General features: G+C 39.2%; 1 pseudogene; it reads left to right on the forward strand.

Annotated features, from left to right (window-relative positions):
* Nucleotides 1-22430: 22430 nt before the first annotated feature.
* Nucleotides 22431-23685, forward strand: LOC145008036 (zinc-finger homeodomain protein 8 pseudogene; annotated as a pseudogene).
* The last annotated feature ends 359 nt before the right edge of the window (nt 23686-24044 follow it).

Here is a 24044-nt window from a genome sequence, read left to right on the forward strand (position 1 = left end):
GCTTCTTTGTTATTTTTCTCCATTCTCTCTCCCTTTTTGCCTCGATTTGCGTGCCAGAAGTACCCCGAAGCCCCGGTAATATTCCCAAGTCCCGAAGCAAGTCCCGAGATCCTGAGAAGTGCGGTTTCCGAGCCGAAGCTCTGCCCACGAGAAGTTCGATTTTTGGTAGAGATCTTCCAGATCTGCTGAGGATTACTACTTTTGGAAGTCATAGTGTTGTCTGATCATCTTCTGATCAAGTGAGTGTGTACTACCTTTCATAAACACGATAATAATACAAGTATGATTTGAGTTTACTAAGTATATTGTTGTTTATATGTGTGAGTGCGTGGTTACTTTCATCTAACGCATAATTATCAAGTATTTAATATAAAATACGAGATAGGTGTATATTTTGTTGTTATATGCGTGAATGTATATTCACTTTCTTCTATCTCATAGATATGATTTATTCTCTATGAAATACGTGTTATGTGTATGTGTCTCATCTGCTGTTTTGGAATATGTATTGAATGAGAATGCTATTCAGGTTTTAAACTATGTATAAAAATATATATTTTTATCTACTAATATGTTAGGTAGAACATGGGTAGATAGTTGGTGTGTAATAAACAGATAAGAGGCCTTGATGTTGTTTTGATCCAGTCATCTAGCGGAATTTAGATGACGACCACAGACTTTTCTAGACAGTCCAGTGGAACGCTAGCAGGCTCATAACCAGTAGGTGTTAATGAAGTTGGGTGTTCATTCGCTGTATTCCATCCCCCTCATGGTTTCCTTATTTGACTTATATTGCTGAGGAACCCTCGAAGCATGTGTTGTCACCCCGATGAAATATTCTTAGACTAGGTCCCTTGTGTTAGTTATTTTAGGGACATAAAGTGAGAATAACGGGAATGGGTAATTGGGTTATTGTTGGTTGATAATAATTAATTTAATTATTTATTGTGGGTTGAAAACCCTATATGCTCACCAGGCTCCCAAGCATGACCCACTCAGTTTATTTGTATTACAGGAAGTGGCGCAAGGGCATAAGATGGATGAACCATCAAGTTGTTTTGTTTACAAGTCTGTATATGTATATATTTGTTGAATGACTTGTAATGTATCGTTTATGCTTATTGGTCTGTATCGGAACATGACACCCCGAGTTTTGATTATATAATGAAAATACATTTCTTTTATGAAATGCTTTGGTAAACATTGTTTTATCATGTTTTGTTTTTGGGAACAAATTCCGCAACTCTTTCAAATCAAAAGGATTTACTCTGAAATTATTTTAAAAGCAGAAATGAAAATCGGTCTTTTCTGGCCGAGATTTTGGGGATGTCACAATATAATATATAACTAATGATCAAACGACCTTCGAACGGATATCTGATCCCACCAGAACACATCTCCACGAAGAAAAGGAAATAGGGCGAACTAGCCTTCCTAAGTCCTTTAAACATTATTTATATAACTTATACAAGCACAGCCATACATTTAACTAAGTAGAAGAATTTAACAAAGTTCAAGTGTTTAACGAAGTAGAAGTGTTCACGAGTAGGAGCGTATCGTGAAGTAGAAGAATATCGTGAAGTACAAGCGTATCGTGATGTAGAAGAGTATCGTGAAGTAGGAGCGTATCGTGAAGTAGGAGCGTATTACGAAGTAAAAGTGTATCACGATGTAAAAGCGTTAACAAAGTAGTAGTATTTAACTAAGTAAGAGGATTAACTAAGTGGAAGTATAATGAAACAGTAATGTCTAACAAAGTAGGAGTGTAAAAACATGGAAGAAAACTTCGGTGAAAACATTGGAAAACCTTTATACTTAAGAAAATCACGACTTGGTATTCCTTTGTAAAATAAGATTGAAAACCTTTAGAAATCCTCTAAAAATCTTTCATAAACAAGTTTTGATTATAGATTTGATGAAAACAATATAAGTAAAGAAAGCCTTTATTTAAAATGCTGTTATAACTTGATTTGAAGTAACACGTACAGTGCGAGAGACAATTTGAGAAAAGTTGTGAACAAGTAAGGACGTTTTAGAAAACCATTTACAGTATCATACTTGGTAAAACAGTTGACAGTGTAATAAATCCTTGTACATGCGGGTTATCAATCACATGTGATTGATACGATAATTGGCATGTTTGAACTTGTATTCCTCCTCCCCCCCCCCCCCCCCCATAAAAGCATGTAAAAACATTTAAAAGGTTCATTAAGGGGGTATGAACTCACATGTGGTGAGTGGTTCTGATGACAATGTTGGATATGTTGCTAAGTATCAAGTGGTGACTTGAGTACACACGCGAATCCTATTTAGCACATATTGATACAAATATGAATATAATTAGTGTTATGAAGAACTAATTAACGAATTTGGACCACCTTAGGGACTAGTAAACACTTATTTTGAAGTGTTACAACCATAAATGATTGTACGAAGGGTTAAAAGGCTATACAAAAGAGTGTATGACCAAAATACACACTATATGTGTGTGCGGCCATGTGTGCGGCCAAGTGAGCTGCCAACACATGTGTGCGGCCATGTGTGCTGCCAAAAGCGTGTGCTGCCAGGAAACATGGTGTTCTTGGTGAAAGAGGTTACCTTTCCGGATGATACTTGAGAGGATTTTCGAGTCCTAGCTTTTCAAGAGTGTAAGAAATGATCAAAATGATCAAGGATAGAATATATAGGAGGGTGTGTATAACGCCCGGGTTTCAGGGCTAAGCATTTTTGTCAATGTAATAGTTTAGGTCAACTCTTGTAACTCTTTTTGAAGTAATAAAGATGAAATATTTGAGTATTATGTGAATTATGTGTGTTTATGTGTTTATTATTTAATTATAAATGTATAATTAATAAAGAATAAAAATGAGCGTCAAAATTAAAGTGTGAGATAATCCCGATATCTCGAAAAAAAGTTTTAGAATATGTCTCAAGGTTTCCGTGCATATAAGGAACGCCGAAATCCGAGTTATAACGAAGAAGTTATGACCCGTCGAAGTTTCACGACAGAACCAGCACGATACCGGGAAGCGTGAATAGTGAATTTACGATAGAGCGAGATTTTGCCTTAGCGATCTAAACAAAATTCATAGAATATGTTAAACAAAGAACATCGATAAAAAGAACGCCCAAATCTGACTTCGTATGAAGAAGTTATGAGATTTTAAACAGACCAATCCTGTCCAGGCCTGTTAAAAATATAACTTTAAAAATAAAGTCAAAATTAGCCGACGGAGTCTAAACAAAAGTTGTAGAGTATGTCTCCACCTACGCGTGGATATAAACAACGTCAAAAACGGAGTTCGTATGAACAATATACAAATTATAATAGTATATTTACGTATTAAAATAAAGTATAAATTATGTATACGTACACATATATATACATATGTATATATCATTAAAAAGGTATCGACGATGCGGTCATTATAAGACTAATGTTGAGTTCTTTCGACATTAGTTTAGTACAATATCATTAAATCCATTTCAAATAGTATTATAGAGGGGTGTTTAGTTGTTTATATAACTAAAAGGTCATTAAGTAATTATGGAGGGTAGTTTTTAAAAATTCAATTAGTATAAATAAGAGCCTTGGGCTCTCATATTTCTTGCACCATTCTCTTGATTCAAGAGTCTTTCTCTCCTTATCCCCCAAGCATTTCGGTCCCTCGTGATTCGACTTCTCTTTCTGTAGTTTAGTATAGTAAGGTGAGCGCTGAAGTGCTGCACGAATCTTTCTTAGAAAGATTCAGCGACGAAGTTCTGCCCCTGCAGAGCCCGACTCCTAGCTAAAACCCCATTGTAAGTAAGTTATGCTTACCTTATTTTAATATATCTTATATTTAAAATTAGTATTGTTATTATGAACTTATAATAAATACTTGGGCTATTATTATGGGTTATATAAGTATTTTTTTAACGCTTATATAATAATAATAATAGCTAGACTATTAATTAGTCTCGGCGAATAATAGAGTAAACTCTAGTGGTAATAATACTAGGTTTCGTCGAAGAGAATTCTATTTAAGAAGCGAAGCGCTGTCTGAGTTCGGAATCACCACCTTTTCAAGTGAGTGCATAGTTACTTTCAACTTACACATAGATATGAAGTATTTTATATAAATTATGTGCTATGTGTGCATATTATCTGAATACTTGCTATCTATGCTAGATGAACGTTGTTATACATGTTTTCAATGATTTAAACTGTATATGTATTTTATATCTACGAAAATGTTGGGGTAAAACATGGGTAGATGTAATAGGTGATGTGTGATAAAATGATGAGAGGCCTCGATGTTGTTGTTGTTGATCCAGTCATCTAGCGGAGTATAGATGATGACGACAGACTCTTCTAGATAGTCCAGTGGAACACTAGCAGGCTCGCAACCTGTAGGTGTTGTGAACGATGTGTTCACCGGTGTACTCCATCCCCCACATGGTTGCCTATTAGGACATTTGTTGCTGAGGAATCCCCTTAGCAGTAGTGTCCGTCCCGATGATGATCCTTAGGCTAGGTCCCTTATGATAGGTGTTTAGGGACGTAAAGTGAGGATAAAGGGAACGGGTAATCGGGTTATTGTTGATTGATGAAATTAATAAACTTATTTATTGTGGGTTGAAAACCCTATGTGCTCACCAGGCTCCCAAGCCTGACCCACTCAGTTTTATGTATTACAGGTAGTGGCGCATGAGCATAAGTGTGATGTTTTGGACGATGGATTACGAATATAGGCCTGTAGATATGAAATAATGTAGTAAGGCTTATATTGTACTGTTTATACTTTTGATCTGTACGAACATGACATCTCGAGTCTTTTAATGAAATACATTTCTATGGAAATGCTTTTGATAAATCTTTATCATATTATTGTTTTGGGACAAATTCCGCAACCCTTTTATTAAAAGATAACTCTGATTTTGAAATAAAGTATAAACAAAACCGGTCTTTTCTGGCCGTGATTTTGGGGATGTCACAGTTGGTATCAGAGCATTAGTTTAAGCGAACTAGGAATTTGTAGGATTTCTAGACTTAAAATTAGAATGCTAAGCGATGATTGTGAGGTGTGAGCACTAGCTTATTTTAGGAATTGTGCCTAAAATGCTTTTATGTGCTAAATGCTTTATGCATGATATGCTATTATTTTGTTCGGATCTATGGTCTGTTGCCGACCGGATCTGGAAACCTTATGTGTTCAGGATTCTAAACGTACGACTACGATATTAGAACTAGCATGTAAACGTTTCGGAGTGATAAGGACGATTTAAAACGTCTCTCCTAAATAAAGATCTAAATTCACCTTATTCGGTGTATAGATCAAGATGGCAAGGACCCGTAGCGGAAACGCGAACGCAAATGGAGGTAGGAACCAACCCCTAGTGATCGAGCAAATACCAGTTGTGGAAGCCGCTGTCGGACCAATAACGATGGTCGGAGTGCAAGCGATGATCCAGGAAATGTTGGATGGTCAAATGGAGGAAACCAGGCGTTTGCTCCAGCAAAATCGAGAGGAAGCGACTATTCAGATCGAACAGCACAAATTGAATGAAGGGCAGTCTGAAGAAGGAAACTACAGTGGGAGTATTGGTCAAGCCGACCCACCGATAGTTAGGCAAAACCACCAGGATGGAGGAAATGATGGACGTGGATGCAAATACAAGGATTTCATGGCATCCAAGCCACCGAGTCTATCTGGAAGCCCGGTGCCGGTGGAAGTCATGAACTGGATCTCTGAGATGGAGACAATGTTTGAGAGTTGCGAGTGTAGCAATAGGCAGAAGACCACTCTCGCAGTTCCTCTTTTGAAATATGGAGTACTAAGCTGGTGGAAGCTATTAGCTGATTCGATGCCCAAAGGTGAAGCAAGCAAAATGTCGTGGGAGGATTTTCTGGTACAGTTGAAGATGCAATACTGCTCTGAGCAGGATCTTCTGGAGATCAACAACGAATTCCAGAATCTGAAGAAGGGAAGAATGAGCGTTACTGAATACGCTGCAAGCTTTACTGAGAAAATGAAGCTTGTTCCTCACCTCGTCCCAACTGAACTCTCCAAGGTTAACAAATTTGCCCTCGGATTACCAGCGGACTTCGGTCCAATGGTCAAGCAAACTACCACTCTGAAAGCCGCCATCTGGGCTGCTAAGAATGTGGAGACCCAGATACGAGAAAAGGGTCTGGAGAGAGCGGAAGTGGGAGAGAAAAGGAAATTTGACGGATCCTCGAGGTCCGGTAAGAAAGGTAAATTCTCGAAGTCTGGTTCGAGAGGAGGAGGATCAAAAGCAAAGTGGTGTGACAAGTGCAAGAAGAAGCACTTTGGGTAGTGTGATGGAGGAGTCACTTGTTACAAATGCGGAAAGCCTGGGCACTATTCCAATGAATGCACCCTCAACCAGAAGGCCTGTTATGGGTGTAATGAAGAAGGGCACATTTTGAAGGACTGCCCGGAGAAGAAGGAGGCAGGAAGACCCAACATACCACCGAAGCCGAAGGCAAGAGCCTTCCAGATGACGCTCGAGGCTGCAAAGGAGGCAGCAGACGTCGCTTCAGGTACCTTTCTTGTAAATGGTTTGCCTGTAAATATACTATTTGATTCCGGAGCCAACTACTCCTTTGTGTCGCATAAATTTAGTGCGAAATTAGCATTACCTGTAGAAAAACTTGATAACGCCCTAATTGTAGAAGTTACCAGTGGCAAATTCGTACCTGTTAGTAATCGTATTAGGAACATCATCATTGACCTAAACGGAAACGAATTCCATGAGGAACTATTACCCATAGAGTTAAACGGTTTCAACATCGTTTTGGGTATGGATTGGCTTAGCGCCAACGATGCCGAGATATTATGCCGAAAGAAGATAGTTAGGATAAACCCACCCGGAAAGGAATCATTTATGGTGTACGGGGACAAACGCAGAGTGAATTCTGGAATCATCTCCCTGATGAAAGCCAGGAAATGTTTGTCCAAAGGATGTGCATCATACTTGGCATTCGTAATCGATGCTAAGAAGGAAAAGAAAGAGGTGCAACATATAACGGTTGTGTGCGATTATCCTGAAGTCTTTCCCGAAGATCTTCCCGGATTACCACCTGATAGGCAAGTGGAGTTTTGTATAGACTTGTTACCAGGAACAACACCGATAGCAAAGGCACCTTACCGATTAGCACCGACGGAGATGAAGGAGCTCATGACGCAACTTCAGGAGCTGTTGGACAACGGTTTCATTCGACCTAGTTCATCACCCTGGGGAGCTCCGGTGTTATTCGTAAAGAAGAAGGATGGAAGCATGAGGATGTGCATAGACTACCGAGAGCTGAATAAGGCAACGGTGAAGAACAAGTATCCATTACCGAGGATTGATGATCTATTCGATCAGCTGCAAGGTTCGAGCTACTTCTCAAAGATCGATCTTAGGTGAGGATATCATCAGCTGAAGGTGAGAGAGCAGGATATTGAGAAGACTGCATTCAGAACAAGATATGGACACTACGAGTTCTTGGTTATGTCATTCGGACTAACCAATGCTCCCGCAGCATTCATGGATTAGATGAATAGGGTTTGTAAACCATTCCTTGATAAATATGTGATAGTGTTCATCGACGACATTCTCATCTACTCGAAAAGCCAGGAAGAGCATGGCAAGCATCTATGAGAAGTGTTGGAGGTGTTAAAGAAGGAGAAGCTTTTTGCAAAGTTCTCCAAATGCGACTTTTGGATACGGGAAGTCCAATTCTCGGATCATGTTGTTAACCAAGAGGGAATAATGGTTGACCCCGCAAAGATCGAGGCTGTAATGAAGTGGGAACGTCCGAAGAGTCTCACGGAGATTCGAAGCTTTCTAGGATTAGCCGGATATTACCGACGATTTATCCAAGGATTTTCTTCGATAGCTGCTCCATTAACAACTTTGACCCATAAAGGAGCTACGTATACATGGAGTGAGAAACACGATGAGGCGTTCGAGAAGCTAAAGAAGAAGTTATGTGAAGCACCGATACTTTCTCTACCCGATGGAGTCGAAGATTTCGCGGTTTACAGTGATGCATCTGGAGTCGGGTTGGGTTGTGTTCTGACCCAAAGAGAAAAGGTGATAGCATACGCATCTCGACAATTGAAAGAGCACGTAAAGAACTACCCCACTCATGATCTGGAGTTGGCAGCGGTAGTATTCGCCTTAAAGATATGGAGGCATTACCTCTACGGCACGAAGTGCAAGCTCTTCACTGATCATAAGAGTCGCCAGTATCTCTTTAATCAGAAGGAGTTGAACATGAGGCAACGACGTTGGCTAGAACTTCTCAAGGACTACGACTGTGAGATACTTTACCACCCGGGTAAAGCAAATATTGTTGCTGATGCTCTCATTCGGAAAGTCAATCTTGAAAGGAAAAGGCCAAGAGCATTAAGAATTGAAGTTGTCTCGACGATTGTGGAAAGTATCAGGAAAGCTCAAGAAGAAGCTTTAGAGAAGAATGACCGAAAGGAAGAACGTTTGGAAAGAAACGTTAGTGTTCGGTACAAACAGTCGAGGACTGAAGGTATTCCAAGATCGAATTTGGGTACCTAAGACGGGAGGAATAAGAAATCTTCTGATGGAAGAAGCACATAAGACCATGTACTCGATTCATCCCGGTAGCACTAAAATGTATAAGGACTTAAAACCCTACTACTGGTGGCCGACGATGAAGCTCGATGTTGCGAAGTATGTGGCCGAGTGTGTGACATGTGCGAGAGTCAAGGCACAACATCAAAAACCGTATGGGAGTTTAGAACCTTTACCTGTACCCATGGGTAAATGGGAAGACATCACCATGGATTTTGTGACTAAACTACCCAGGATGAAGAGCGGACACGGCATGATTTGGGTAGTGGTGGATCGTTTCACCAAAAGTGCACACTTCATAGCAGCCAACGAGAAGTGGTCTATGGATAAGCTCGCAAATGCTTACGTGAAGGAAACTGTAAGACTTCACGGTGTCCCTCTTACGATTGTATCAGATCGTGATAGTCGTTTCACATCACGGTTTTGGAGGAATCTACAAGAGGAGTTGGGTACAAAGTTGTGTTTAAGTACTGCTTACCATCCGCAAACTGATGGTCAGAGCGAAAGAACGATTCAGACGCTGGAAGATATGCTGAGAGCATGTACCCTCGAACTCCAAGGAAATTGGGACGAGCACTTACCTCTGGTAGAATTTTCCTACAACAATAGTTTTCACTCGAGCATCAAGATGGCTCCTTATCAAGCCTTGTTAGGGCAGAAGTGCCGTACGCCGTCTTGTTGGCTTGAAGCCGGAGAGAAGCAGTTTATGGGCCCCGTGATAGTCCATGAGACTGCTGAGAAGTTGAAGGTGATTAGGGAAAGGATGTTTTGCAGCACAGGATCGTCAGAAGAGCTATGCTGACAAGAAAAGACGATCGATAACTTTCGAAGTTGGGGATTCCGTTTTGCTTAAAGTCTCACCGTGGAATGGACTTATACGATTTGGGAAACGAGGAAAGTTGAGTCCAAGGTTTATTGGAGCGTTCAAAGTTCTTTTCAGAAGATTGGGAACCAAGCTTACAAGCTGGAATTGCCCAAAGAACTCAATGGTATTCATAGCACCTTCCATGTGTGTTATTTGAGGAAATTCACGGGAGATGTTCCCGACATAATTCCAATCTCAAAGTTAAGGATGGATGAAAATAAAAGGCTAATCGAAGAGCCTGAGGCAATTGTTGACCGTAAGACTAAGAAGTTACGACGCAAGATGGTCGACTTGGTGCTAGTCCGATGGAAACATTCGAATGAGCCGAATCTCACTTGGGAAACAGAGGATGACATGATGAGTCGCTATCCACATCTGTTTGCTGATGCATGATTCCGGGACGGAATCATCCTAAGCGGGAGAGAATTGTAACACCCGGGTTTCAGGGCTAAGCATTTTTGTCAATGTAATAGTCTAGGTCAACTCTTGTAACTCTTTTTGAAGTAATAAAGATGAAATATTTGAGTATTAAGTGAATTATGTGTGTTTATGTGTTTATTATTTAATTATAAATGTATAATTAATAAAGAATAAAAATGAGCGTCAAAATTAATGTGTGAGATAATCCCTATATCTCTACATAAAGTTTTAGAATATGTCTCAAGGTTTCCGTGCATATAAGGAACGCCGAAATCCGAGTTATAACGAAGAAGTTATGACCCGTCGAAGTTTCACGACAGAACCGACACGACACCGGGAAGCGTAAATAGTGAATTTACTATAGAGCGAGATTTAGCCTTAGCGATCTAAACAAAAGTCGTAGAATATGTTAAACTAAGAACATCGATAAAAAGAACGCCCAAATCTGACTTCGTATGAAGAAGTTATGAGATTTTAAACAGACCAATCCTGTCCCGGCCTGTTAAAAATATAACTTTAAAAATAAAGTCAAAATTAGCCGACGGAGTCTAAACGAAAGTTGTAGAGTACGTCTCCACCTATGCGTGGATATAAAGAACGTCAAAAACGGAGTTCGTATGAACAATATACAAATTATAATAGCATATTTACATATTAAAATAAAGTATAAATCATGTATACGTACACACACACACACACACACACATATATATATATATATATATATATATATATATATGTATATATCATTAGAAAGGTATCGATGATGCGGTCATTATAAGACTAATGTTGAGTTCTTTCGACATTAGTTTAGTACAAATATCATTAAATCCATTTAAAATAGTATTATAGAGGGGTGTTTAGTTGTTTATATAACTAAAAGGTCATTAAGTAATTATGGAGGGTAGTTTTTGAAAATTCAATTAGTATATATAAGAGCCTTGGGCTCTCATATTTCTTGCACCATTCTCTTGATTCAAGAGTCTTTCTCTCCTTATCCCCCGAGCATTTCGGTCCCTCGTGATTCGACTTATCTTTCTGTAGTTTAGTATAGTAAGGTGAGCGCTGAAGCGCTGCACGAATCTTTCTTAGAAAGATTCAGCGACGAAGTTCTGCCCCGGCAGAGCCCGACTCCTAGCTAAAACCCCCTTGTAAGTAAGTTATGCTTAACTTATTTTAATATAGCTTATATTTAAAATTAGTATTGTTATTATGAACTTATAATAAATACTTGGGCTATTATTATGGGTTATATAAGTATTTTTTTAACGCTTATATAATAATAATAATAGCTAGACTATTAATTAGCCTCGGCGAATAATAGAGTAAACTCTAGTGGTAAGAATACTAGGTTTCGTCGAAGAGAATTCTATTTAAGAAGCGAAGCGCTGTCTGAGTTCGGAATCACCACCTTTTCAAGTGAGTGCATAGTTACTTTCAACTTACACATAGATATGAAGTATTTTATATAAATTACGTGCTATGTGTGCATATTATCTGAATACTTTCTATCTATGCTAGATGAACGTTGTTATACATGTTTTCAATGATTTAAACTGTATATATGTATTTTATATCTACGAAAATGTTGTGTGATAAAATGATGAGAGGCCTCGATGTTGTTATTGTTGATCCAGTCATCTAGCGGAATATAGATGACGACCACGGACTCTTCTAGATAGTCCAGTGGAACACTAGCAGGCTCGCAACCTGTAGGTGTTGTGAACGATGTGTTCACCGGTGTAATCCATCCCCCACATGGTTGCCTATTAGAACATTTATTGCTGAGGAATCCCCTTAGCAGTAGTGTCCGTCCCGATGATGCTCCTTAGGCTAGGTCCCTTATGATAGGTGTTTAGGGACGTAAAGTGAGGATAACGGGAACGGATAATCGGGTTATTGTTGATTGTTGAAATTAATAAACTTATTTATTGTGGGTTGAAAACCCTATGTGCTCACCAGGCTCCCAAGCCTGACCCACTCAGTTTTATGTATTACAGGTAGTGGCGCATGAGCATAGGTGTGATGTTTTGGACGAGGGATTACGGATATAGGTCTGTAGATATGAAATAATGTAGTAAGGCTTATATTGTACTGTTTATACTTTTGATCTGTACGAACATGACATCCCGAGTCTTTTAATGAAATACATTTCTATGGAAATGCTTTTGATAAATCTTTATCATATTATTGTTTTGGGACAAATTCCGCAAACCTTTTATTAACAGATAACTCTGATTTTGAAATAAAGTATAAACAAAACCGATCTTTTCTGGCCGTGATTTTGGGGATGTCACAGTGCTTGCGGCTGGAGGTGTGTGCGGTTGGCCTGTGTGCGGCCGCACACACCAGTTTTGTTGTGTTTGGCCCGTTTTTCCAATGCTACAACCAAGCTAACCCATCCTCGGACACGTATTTCAATTATACTAAGCTTTAAGCACTCTTTTAGACCCGAGACTTCATTATAAAATAGCAAAACGAAGCTAACTTTGATAAAAATGAAGAATGTAAACTAGAAATTTCAAGTTATCACATCATCCCCCCGTTAGAGGGAATTTCGTCCCAAAATTCAGGTTTAGGCAACGAAGTAGGTATGAATGATCGAGTAATGAGGTGAGGGTACTTCCTATTCGGTTGGTCTTCGCACTCCTAAGTGAAATCTGGCCTTTGCTTGGCGTTCTGACAACCTTTACTTACGAGATGTAGATTTTTATTCATGCAGTTAGCGATTCCTACAGGTTCGTCTACGAAGTTAGGGTTTCCCAATGGTTTCTATCAAGATGAGTGGGATACAAAGAGTGATGTTCGGCAAACACTGATCAAGTCTAAGAAGTGGATTGATCTGGGGTGAAACTTGTGGAATTTCCGAAAGTAGTAGTGGTCTGACGAGGGTTGAACCAATCTTTGTAAAGAATCTCGGATGGTCCTAAGCTCTCGGAAAGGTAGAGCTCTTCAGTACTTAGAACATAGTGTACTTCTATGGTGAGATCATCATTGGCATGATCTCCATTCCGAAGTTCCAATCGTTCTCTCTCATACTAGAAGTGTAGTCCTTTAGGTTGTTTCTTAGAAAGCTCGGGTTGTGCTTGGATTCGTGTTCCCTGTTGATTGGCTCTCCGAGGTTTTCTAGATCATCGGATGGATTACATGTCTACGGGTATCTGTTTGCTTCAGAGTGCCTATCTCAATCTTATGCAAAATGAACCTGCAATTCTGATTCTTGAGATATCTCTAACGGAAACCTTCAGGGTCGGGGAGATAGGGTTTCACCAGACGAGTGCTTAGAAAGTTTTTAAACTTTACATTATCGTCTAGTTAGCGCTTTCACAATATGATCCTTATCGGGAAAGGATCATGCTCTTATTTTCCTTGCCGTATCATGAACAACAGGCTCTGCTCTGGGCTAACTCAATCCTTAGATATTTCCCGAAGTGTCGGACTATCTCGGGAGGAGGTTCCACTATTTCTGCGCGAGATAGTATTCGTGGAACACCTAGTAGTCCAATGAATCTCTAAGACATGCCATATTCTCTAAGGTGACGGTTTATTCCAGTTGCAGAAAGCGCACGCTCTTGTATAATCCCTTGACTAACACCTAGGCTGGTGTCAAGTCTATAATCTCTTCGGGATCTAGGTTATAGGGCTTAACGCAACATACTTTCGCACTTTAATCAAGTATTCTTGGTTGCGGAGGTTATCCTGTGTTTCTTGGCATTCTAGTGTTCGGTTCGGAGAATATAGTCTATCGTCTACAGGGCACCGGTGACTTCTTCCACGAGAGGAGTCGGAGTATCCTATGCACTACTTGTCAGTAACAGGGTGGACGAAGTGCCTGAGTGGTGCGAGCATCTTCAGCAACTACTCTTCCGAAGTTTCTGAGTTTTCTCGATCTAGGTCAAATTTAGTGAGTATAAGGTTCCATCACTCAGAACTCTTAATCTCTTCATCCACTCTTCTCATAGTTTAACTCATCGCAGCTTCCAAATTTCCGGTATATCTGCTGAGATGCTTAATTCGTGGGATCAAGCGTGAATGGATGATCGTTGTCAATGTCCTTGACTCTCACGACTCAGATTTCTTTACTAACTGAGGGTGTTAGCTACTATGTTGGCTTAACCGGGATGACAACAAATTTTGGATTTGCGGTCTTTAAAGTAACTCAACCCGCAATGGTTCTCTTGAATCTAGCTCCTATTCTATGGAATAGGATGAAGGGTTTTACTATGAGGTTCAGGGTAGAGCTCATATTCCGTTTAACCACTAATACTTGGTGTATGCAAGCCGTATATAATTAAGATCGGCAGGATGTTCAGTTGTGCGACTCCACCCCAGACCCACAACCCAACGAGGAACAGGGAGTAGGGAGGAAGCACACATCTTAAATCTTTTTTATCTCAATTATATACCACCCTTATGCATATACTCAGTGATAGTGGTCAGTCCTATGAGTTCTATCCTCTTGATTCACAAACCTAGTATTTTAAAATGTTTAAAATACACCCTATACTATTATATTATTACAAGATATATATATATATATATATATATATATATATATATATATATATATATATATATATATATAATGCTAGTCTTACCGTTAGTAGGCCTCATTCACGAAGCCGATCTATAAGGGGGTATAAGGTTATGGCCTATAAAATGGCTGTTTAATGGGTATCCACTCTTACCCACCGCTTCGTTGATTGGTGGAGGGTCGTTAGCCGAACGGGTAAGATAAGGAAATCCTCTCTTCATTAATAAGTATAATGAAACTATATAAAGTAACTAAATGTTTTTCAAAAAATTCCCAATCCTAGTTACTTTAGGCAAAAGTGAATTGATGCAATCCCATGAAATTACACTTTGCACCCTTTCTAAGAAGTTAGTGGAGCGTGTGTGGTTAACCGACACACTAATTGGTTCTAAGAAAAGGTGGCAAAGGGTGACTCATTGTTTTTCATAGTTCGATGGAGCGTGTGTGGTTAACCGACACATTGAGTAGGTGACTATAACAATCAGGGAACCATGTACATTTGCATGGCTATTCACACCCGCTTTGCGATCCTCAGCGTCCCAGTCACAAACGAGAGGGGCATATCGAGATTTAAACATGTCATTGAAAAGTTTAATGAATCTCAAAAGGAAATCTAGGAATTCTCAGTACATTTAAAACCTAAGCCTTTATGTTTTTCATGGTGAAGAATTAGTGAACCGTTATTCACTAACCTCCAAATTATTTGCATGTTGGATTTTGGCATCCCTTTTCTAATGTGTAAATAATGTTGTTGGATCCTAGCCCCAATTTCTCATTTTTGGGTGTTTAATTAGGGATTCAATTCTAATCAAACTTTGTTCCTTTCTATTTGCAGATGTCTAACGCAAACACCAACAACTTTGTTGGTTATTCATTCTCGCTAATGAGCCTATGTCAAAAGGTGAAATTCGACAGTTCAAATTTCAACGAATGGATAAGATACATTCGCATGATTGCTCGCTACGAGGACAAAGAATATGTCCTCAACGAGAAGCTTGAAAAGATCAATCCGAAAATCGCTACTCCCGAAGAAGTGGTCGTCTTTGAGGCCCATGAGCGTGATGCAACGAAAGTCCATTGCATTATGCTGGCCACTATGAATCTTGAACTCCAGAAGTCCTATGAGGACATGTATCCCTATGAAATGCACCATGATTTGCTAGAGAGGTACCACCTAAGCGCAAGGAAAGAGCGCTATGAGATCATCACCAACATGATCACCGCTAAGATAGGAAGTGGAGAGTCCTTAACCTTGCATTTGCAAAAGATGCAAAGGTATGTTGATCGTCTTCGCAAGTTAAATGTTAACTTTGGGGAAGACTTGGCTATCGACATCATTCTCCACTCCTTGCCCTCGTGCTTCAACCAAATTTAGGATGACCTACCACATGAACAAAGAAGAAGTCACCCTAAGCAAACTCCAAGGACTCCTAAGGACTGTTGCTCCTGTTTTGGCCATTAGGCAAGGGAAGGGCAAGAAGAGGAAGGCTCCTTCAAAGAGCCACCACAAGGGAAAGCCCCAAGATGGTACCTCTTCTAGTGGAAACAAATTTGGTCCTGCTAAGCCCAACTCAAACCCTAAGGAGGCAAAGTGTCACCACTGCCACAAAATAGGACACTGGAAGAGAAGTTGCTCGGAATATCAGCAAGCCATCAAGGATGGGAAGATCATGCCATCTTTCGCAGGTATTTACACAATTAAATCTAATGATTCATCACATGCTATTTCTTGGGTTCTTGATACAGGATGTGGTTTTCACATATGTTCTGATTTGCAAGGACTAAGAAGTGATAGAGATGTGGAGCGTGGAAGAATAAATCTAGTAATGGGAAATATAAGATCGTCGTCTGTCACCAAGATTGGAGTGTATTCTTTAGCGCTTAGCAATGGATTAGGTTTAGATTTAAATAATTGTTGTTATTCGCCAGATATGGCAAGAAACATCATTTCATTTCATGGTTTGTTTAGACAAGGATTTAGATATTCGTTTGATAATGAGAAAGGTTCAATTTATGCTTATCTAAATGGTGTTTTATATTTTGAAGCATTGCCTTGTAATGGAATTTATGAAACTGTTATGGTTGTAGATAACTTAGGAAATGATGTGTTGTGTGTGGATTCTTCCAATGGTTTGGATAAAGCATGCTTGTGGCATTGTTTTTTTGGACATGTTAACAAGAAACGCATAGCCCAACTCCAAAAGGATGGAGTGTTGGAGTCATTCGACCTTAGGGATGATGACGTGTGCGAGTCTTGTTTACTTGGAAAGATAACCAAGTCACCCTTCACTGGCACTTGTGAAACGGGTGAGGGTTTATTGGATCTCATACATATCGATATGTGTGGGCCCTTTAGATCAACCACAAGGGACGCGAACCGCTTCTATATGACTTTCACTGATGATTATAGTAGATATGGGTATATTTAGTTAATCAATCACAAGTCAGAAACCTTTGAAAAGTTTAAAGAGTTTAAACAAGAAGTGGAGAATCAATTGGGAAGGAAAATCAAGATGCTTCGATCCGATCGAGGAGGAGAGTACCTAAGTCTTGAACTCCACGACTATCTCAAGGAATGCAGAATAGTTTCGCAATTAACGCCGCCTAGGACACCGCAGTTGAATGGTGTAGCTGAGAGGCATAATCGAACCTTGTTGGACATGGTTCGTTCCATGATGAGTCGTGCTTCACTAGCTATCTCATATTGGGGGGTATGCCTTAGAGACTGTCGCCCATATCCTTAACTTAGTCCCTACAAAGAAGGTTACCAAAACACCTAACGAGATGTGGATAGGGAAAGCTCCCTCGCTGGCACATATCAAGGTTTGGAGTTGCGAGGCTTTCGTAAGACGAGAGACTCACGACAAGCTTGAACCTCGTAGTGAGCGATGTATTTTCATCAGCTACCCACATAAATCCTTTAGATATCTCTTCTATAGATCGAGTGAAAATGGTGTCTTCATTGCGAGGAGAGGGGTTTTCCGAGAGCGAGAACTCATAAAACATGGAGACAGTGGGAGGCAAATCATTCTTGAAGAGATTCAAGAGTCGGGCGATGAAGGAACCTCTAACGATGACGCTCAACCCCAGGAGGAAATTCCGGTTGAACCGATTGATGAAACCGTACCTTTTAGACGTTCTAAAAGAGTTAGAGTTCAACCCCAGTTGTATGGTTTTCATATTACTACCGAAGGGGACACGTATATTAGTGATAGTACACTAGTAAATCAAGATGAACCTAACAGCTATAAGGAAGCCATGGAAGGCCCGAAGTTTGCAAAATGGAAAGAGCCGATGGACAGCGAGATTCAGGCCATGTATGAAAACCAAGTTTGGAATTTGGTTGACTATGTGCCCGGACGTAAGATGGTTGGGTGTAAGTGGATCTTCAAGAAGAAGAAGGACATGGATGGGAATGTGCACACGTATAAGGTGCGATTGGTTGCGAAGGGCTTTACTCAAACTCTCGGAGTTGACTATGATGAGACCTTCTCACCATTTGCTAAAATTAAGTCTATTAGGGTGATGCTAGCAATTGCTGCATTTCATGATTATGAAATATGGCAAATGGATGTCAAAACCGCTTTCCTTAATAAGAAGTTGGCTGAGGATGTTTACATGGCTCAGCCAGAGGGTTTTGTCGATATGAAGTATCCCAATAGAGTGTGCAAGCTTGAGAAGTCCATTTATGGACTTAAACAAGCATCTCACGGATGGAATCTTTGATTTGATGATAAAGTTAAAGAGTTTGGATTTGTACGAAGCGAAGATGAATCACGTGTGTATGTCAAAGCCAATGGGAGTATAGTTAGCTTTCTTGTATTGTATGTCGATGACATATTACTCATAGGAAATGACATCCCGACACTACATGAAGTTAAGTCCTGGCTCGGGAAGTGTTTCGCTATGAAGGACCTCGGAGATGCTTCCTATATTTTGGGAATAAGGATAGTGAGAGACCGAAGTAAGAGACTAATAGGACTTAGTCAGAATACTTACTTGGACAAGGTACTAAAATGTTTTAGTATGCAAAACTCGAAGAAGGGAGAATTACCAATCCAAAGTAATGCAAAGTTGAGTAATACTCAAAGTCCGAGTACCGAAGCTGAGATAGCAGAGAGAGTCGAGTACCTTACGCTTCCGCAGTTGGCTCAATCATGTATGCTATGACTTGTACTCACCCTGATGTGGCCTTCTCTTAGAGCATTGTCAGTAGATATCAAGGGAACCCTGGCATAGCACATTGGACCGCAGTCAAGAATATCCTTAAGTATCTTCGGAGGACTAAGGAATGGGTTTCTAGTTCTTGGAGGGAGTGATGACTTAAAGGTGCGAGGGTATATTGACGCCAGTTTCCAGACCGACAGGGACAACTACCGTTCAAAGTCGGGCTGGGTCTTTACCCTTAATGGAGGAGTAGTGACTTGGAAAAGTTCCAAGCAAGAAACTGTAGCTAATTCAACGTACGAATCAGAGTACATTGCAGCGAGCGAAACGTCAAAGAAGGCAATATGGTTGAAGAACTTCATTGGAGACCTTGGATTTGTACCTGCCATAAAGGAGCCTATGGAAATTTTCTGTGATAATGAAGGAGCGGTTGCCTTGACCAAGGAATCGAGGGATCATGGTAGATCTCGACATATCGACAGAAAATATCACTTTATTAGACATCGGGTAGAAGAAGGACTTCTCGTGATTAAGAGGATAACGTCAGAAGATAACCTAGCAGATCCGCTTAAGAAGGGACTGAGTAGGGTTAAGCATTTGTAGCACGCTAGGAGCATTGGGCTGAAGGACGATGTTAGTTTGGATTAGATAGTTTAGAAATGTGTAATAGATAATTGTAATTGACATTTGATGATTAAATAAAGGAGTGTTATTTATTAGTATAGTTACTGTCTTATGTTAATTGGTTGACTATTATTTTGCTTTGCATGTTTTGACTTCTTGAATAATTGAGTTAATTAAGAAAAATCGAATTATTCAAATGGTCCACAGTTGTTCATATGTTGGAAGTAGGTATGAATGAAGACTGTCATGACTTGGTGTGTAGATTGTCTGAAAGGTATTAGACATAACAAAGGTTTGTTACAACATTCATGAGTGCTTATAAATAAGTTTTGAGCATTGGAATAAACCCGAGCTTGCTAGAATCACTTCATGGTATTTATCACGAGTGATCGCAAGATGATAATATCATATGGTCTCAAAACCAAGATATATGGTTTATTGTTTGCTAATTGATTGTACATTGATAATGCGAAACCGCATCAGTAAATTGATGTCATAAAACGCATTGTTGTGTATAATTTGATTAGTGAGTAGTAAATGCATATAAGTCGAAGTTTATCTGTTTCTTTTATCCTAATTCGATTAAGTTCTATGTCAAATGAATCTGAGATCGAGAAACAAACTACTGGACAATAAGTATGGCTATGTTCCATGAGATTATCCGCACGATATCTAAAACAGAGGACTGTACGATCCCTTATCTAAATGACAGGTTACTGATAAGATCAGATTTTGACAACGTCTTTGAGAGCTACGATTTCTAATTGAGTTATACTTACGTTTGTGGTTACTAGACTTATCCAAGTGGGAGACTGTTGGATTATTGTCTAAGCCCGTAACCATATTTGGTAAGTACTTGACCCGGTTGTGCATGGTCCTTTTGGGTTGCCTTCACCAAAAGCAACTTGACTGGTGAAATAATAGAGAAAGAGGTTATTATGATTTATTAATATATTATAGGAATAATATATTAAAGGAGAAATCACATTTGTTTAATTAATATTGGTCAATAATTAATTAAGAATTAATTTTATGATCAAATGTAATTAATTAAACTACAGGGGCTGGATTGTAATTATGTGATAGTTGTAAATTAGAGTAATAGATGCCCCAAGGAAGGGGTGGACGAATTCAAGGGGATAAGGCCCTAGAATTCGTCCAAGGATAAGGTTCTAGACTTATCTTATGGATTACTTGGTGGGCAAGCAACTAGATAAGGATAATGACTGAAACCCTAATCTCTACCCTATATAAATACCCCTTGGCTAAGGGAAATCAGACACTTGATCCTAAGAAGGTTTAGATCCGAATTTCCTGCCTCTCTCCCCCCCCCCCCTCTTTATCTCTCTCTCTTGCCTCTCCATTTGCTTGTGGTGTTTGTGAACCATTAGAGGTACTACACTTGTGGTACTTGCTTTCCAACACAAGAGATTGAAGATTTGTGTTGTTATTACAATATAACAACAAGAGGTATGTAATCCCTTCTAATATATAAATTTCGAAATACCTAGATGCATGCTAGGGTTCTTCTTGTGTTCATAAAGTTGTGTATCTAATAGAGAAAACATAGATCCAAATCTAGGGTTGCATGCACACATAAGATTGTTTGTATAAAACCCAACAATAATTTTCCTATTTAGAGCAAAAACCATTTTTCAAATAAACCTAACTTTGACATATTCTTTGTTATTTTATTAATAGACCCGATTACCAACAAATAACCTTATGTCCCCTTAACACATGTTCGTTATAAGAATTGACATATCACCTTCATACAAAAATCATGGCTAAACTTACGCATAAATTTGCAATAAAGGATCTTGGGCCTATCAACTATTTTTTCAGTGTTGTTGTTTCTTGCCATGCAAGTGGGTTGTTTTTATACCAAAAGAAATATGATATGGAAGTACTACAATGAGCTATAATGTCCTCTGAAAAACATACTTGCAATCTCATCGATATAATAAAAAGTTAGTACTGATGATGGGCAACATTACTCGAAACACACTCTATATCACAACATTGTTAGAGGACTTCAAAATCTCACCAACATTCAACTAGATATCTCATATGAAGTTTAACATATATGCTTCCTTATGTATGCACCTTGTGAATCCCACATGGTAGCTTTAAAACTTGTACTGCACTATATTTAAGGCCCTCTTGATTATGGTCTTACAGTTTATAAGACTCCTTACACACGTCTTACTACATACACTAACGTTGATTGTCCTGACGCACGTCAAGTTTGGATAACAAGGTGTTGGAGATATGCCACTTGACACAGGGTGTTACTAATGTGGTTTTAGAAATATGTTGAATTCAAAACCTTCTTCTTGAGTTTTTGTTTGTCTATTATTAAGGTTGCCCTTGTTTATTAATTATAACGTAAGTGTTGTATATCCGTAGAGTTTTAGAACTACTTCTTCTTCTCGGTGATCGATGTTTAGGATGCACGTAAGTTAAGAGATATAAAGTTACTTGTTTGTAACCGGCTCCAAAAACCAAATAACAATAAATAGATAAAAGTTGAGTTTATTTAAAAAGTAAAATATGTTAGGTCCAAAACAGAGAGAAACAAAACAAAAAATAGGTTATTTAATAAAATAAACACAATAGGTTTATGTGCTGGTAGGCAAAAACTATCAGAAGTGGAAAGTCATCGAGGCATGTGGTGTTGATGTGTCCAGAGCAGTTCACGTGGACACCACACTGATCCTTCATTCCACTCTTCTATCTATCTCTTTCTTATTCTCCTCTCTATCTCTCTTCAAGAATTTAAACCGGAGGAGGTAAACACTGTCTGTATAGGGGCGTGGTGGATGTGGTGATTAGGTGGAAGTTGGGTGATGGCGAGGTGACCAAAAACTATCCTTTTTCCGATGTGACCACTCCGATAGAATAATAATGAAATAATAAAGAGCTCGTAAAAGATTGGTTTGTTTTAAAAAACAAAAAAAAAATGTTTTAAATCCTAAAAGTATGACAAAATATGAAGTATTTTATGTAATAAACACTTTTGTCAATCCAATTTATTAAACTTTTACTTCTTCTAATGTATGGTGCCACTTTTGAATCGGATGTAACTGTCGTATGTTACAAAAGTACCAATGTAAAAAAATGAATTCGACTACATATTTTGTCTCATAAGTTTCAAAAATATCACATTACATATGTACATAAATTCTAAAAGCGAGTATCTAGGCGGCATATGTATGGTATGATATGGGAGAGAAAAAGTGTCATAATTAATTCCCAAGACCCCTTTATTTATCCAAAGTGCTTTTCATCTGAGCATATAAAGTCAGGAGAACACATCTTCAGATTTTCAAAAAATTTGTGTTTTGTGAAACAAGAAATGGACATAAAAAACCCAACGTCCGCCAACGCCGCCACAGATAGCCCAGATACCGACGGTGAAACCCCACTTCATTCCCAACTGATCAAGCCATTTTCGTCCTTTCCTAATGGAAAGAAGCACCACCACCAGCCACCGCCTACGGTGGTGGCTTACAAAGAATGTCTTAAGAACCATGCTGCCACCATAGGCAGCCACGCCTTAGACGGTTGCGGTGAGTTTATGCCGGCGCCAACTCTCAACCCACAAGAACCCACCTCTCTAAAATGCGCTGCATGTGGCTGCCACCGCAATTTCCACCGCCGTGAGCGCATCAATGAGGTGTACGCCACCGCTGACAACAAAACACACTTCATTGAGTTCCACCACCCTTCTTCTCCACCTCAACCAACAAATTACGCTTTCGCACCCCACGTGCTGCTGTCACTCGGCACAGGTGACCAAACCCACGCGGTGGTTACGCCGGGGACACCGGCAGCTGTCAGGATTGAAAACCCGAATGGGAGAAAGAGATTCCGGACGAAATTCAGCCAGGATCAGAAAGAAAAGATGTCTCTTTTTGCAGAGAAAGTGGGGTGGAAGATGCAGCGATGTGATGATAAAATGGTAGCGGATTTCTGCAATGAGATTGGAATCAGAAGAGGAGTTTTTAAAGTCTGGATGCATAATAACAAAAACACAATTGGAAGAAAAGACAAAGAGACGACCTCTCCGACGACCGCCGCCCCTCCCATCACCACCCTTGCATCCACCGCCGGTGTCATTAATGTCTATAATAATGGTAGGTTAGTAGTTACTAGTGAGTCTCATGATCACGAGGAGGATATTAATGTTGATGGTCGTGATAACAGTAACAGTAGTGATCAAGAAAATGATGATGGCGGCGGTGGTGCCGGCAGTTGCGGCGGAGCTGTTCATCTCCAAGCTTCTACGAATGGGTCTTCTTCTTCATGTTGATTCCTTTAAGCTGTTTGTATTACGAAAAAAAAGTTTATTCAGAGGGAGAATTCATTATTATCTTCTTCCTTTTTTGTCTTAACAACCCTAATTATGTATTTTAGAGTAATTTCAATAAAAATAAACTTAATCTGAATTATATCAAGATTCTTAACTTTACCCCTTTCTCTCCCTATGAATAAAATGTTACTTTTTGGATTTTCGTTGTTTGAATGTGATTGCATTGGCTCTTCGATTCTTACGTAATTATGTTGCTAATTAGCATCTCAGTGGTGGAATAATTTGATACGACCTTGCAAAAGAAAAAGAACGTATGAATCTTTTTCTATATAACGTAAATCTGTAAAAGGATATTTTAGTACTTCAACTACATATCCCTTCAAACGAAATGAATGCAAGAATCTGTTCAAAACGATGAAATGTTGATGTAAGTTCATATGCTCCCTCGAATCGTTAAAACAGTTATATGCAACAATATTCTTTTTTCATGATACACCCTTGTTTTTTTTTTGTTTTTT

The sequence above is a fragment of the Lactuca saligna genome, chromosome 8, assembly GCF_052625555.1.
Source record: "Lactuca saligna cultivar CGN05327 chromosome 8, ASM5262555v1, whole genome shotgun sequence".
In the NCBI taxonomy this organism is placed as follows: domain Eukaryota; kingdom Viridiplantae; phylum Streptophyta; class Magnoliopsida; order Asterales; family Asteraceae; genus Lactuca; species Lactuca saligna.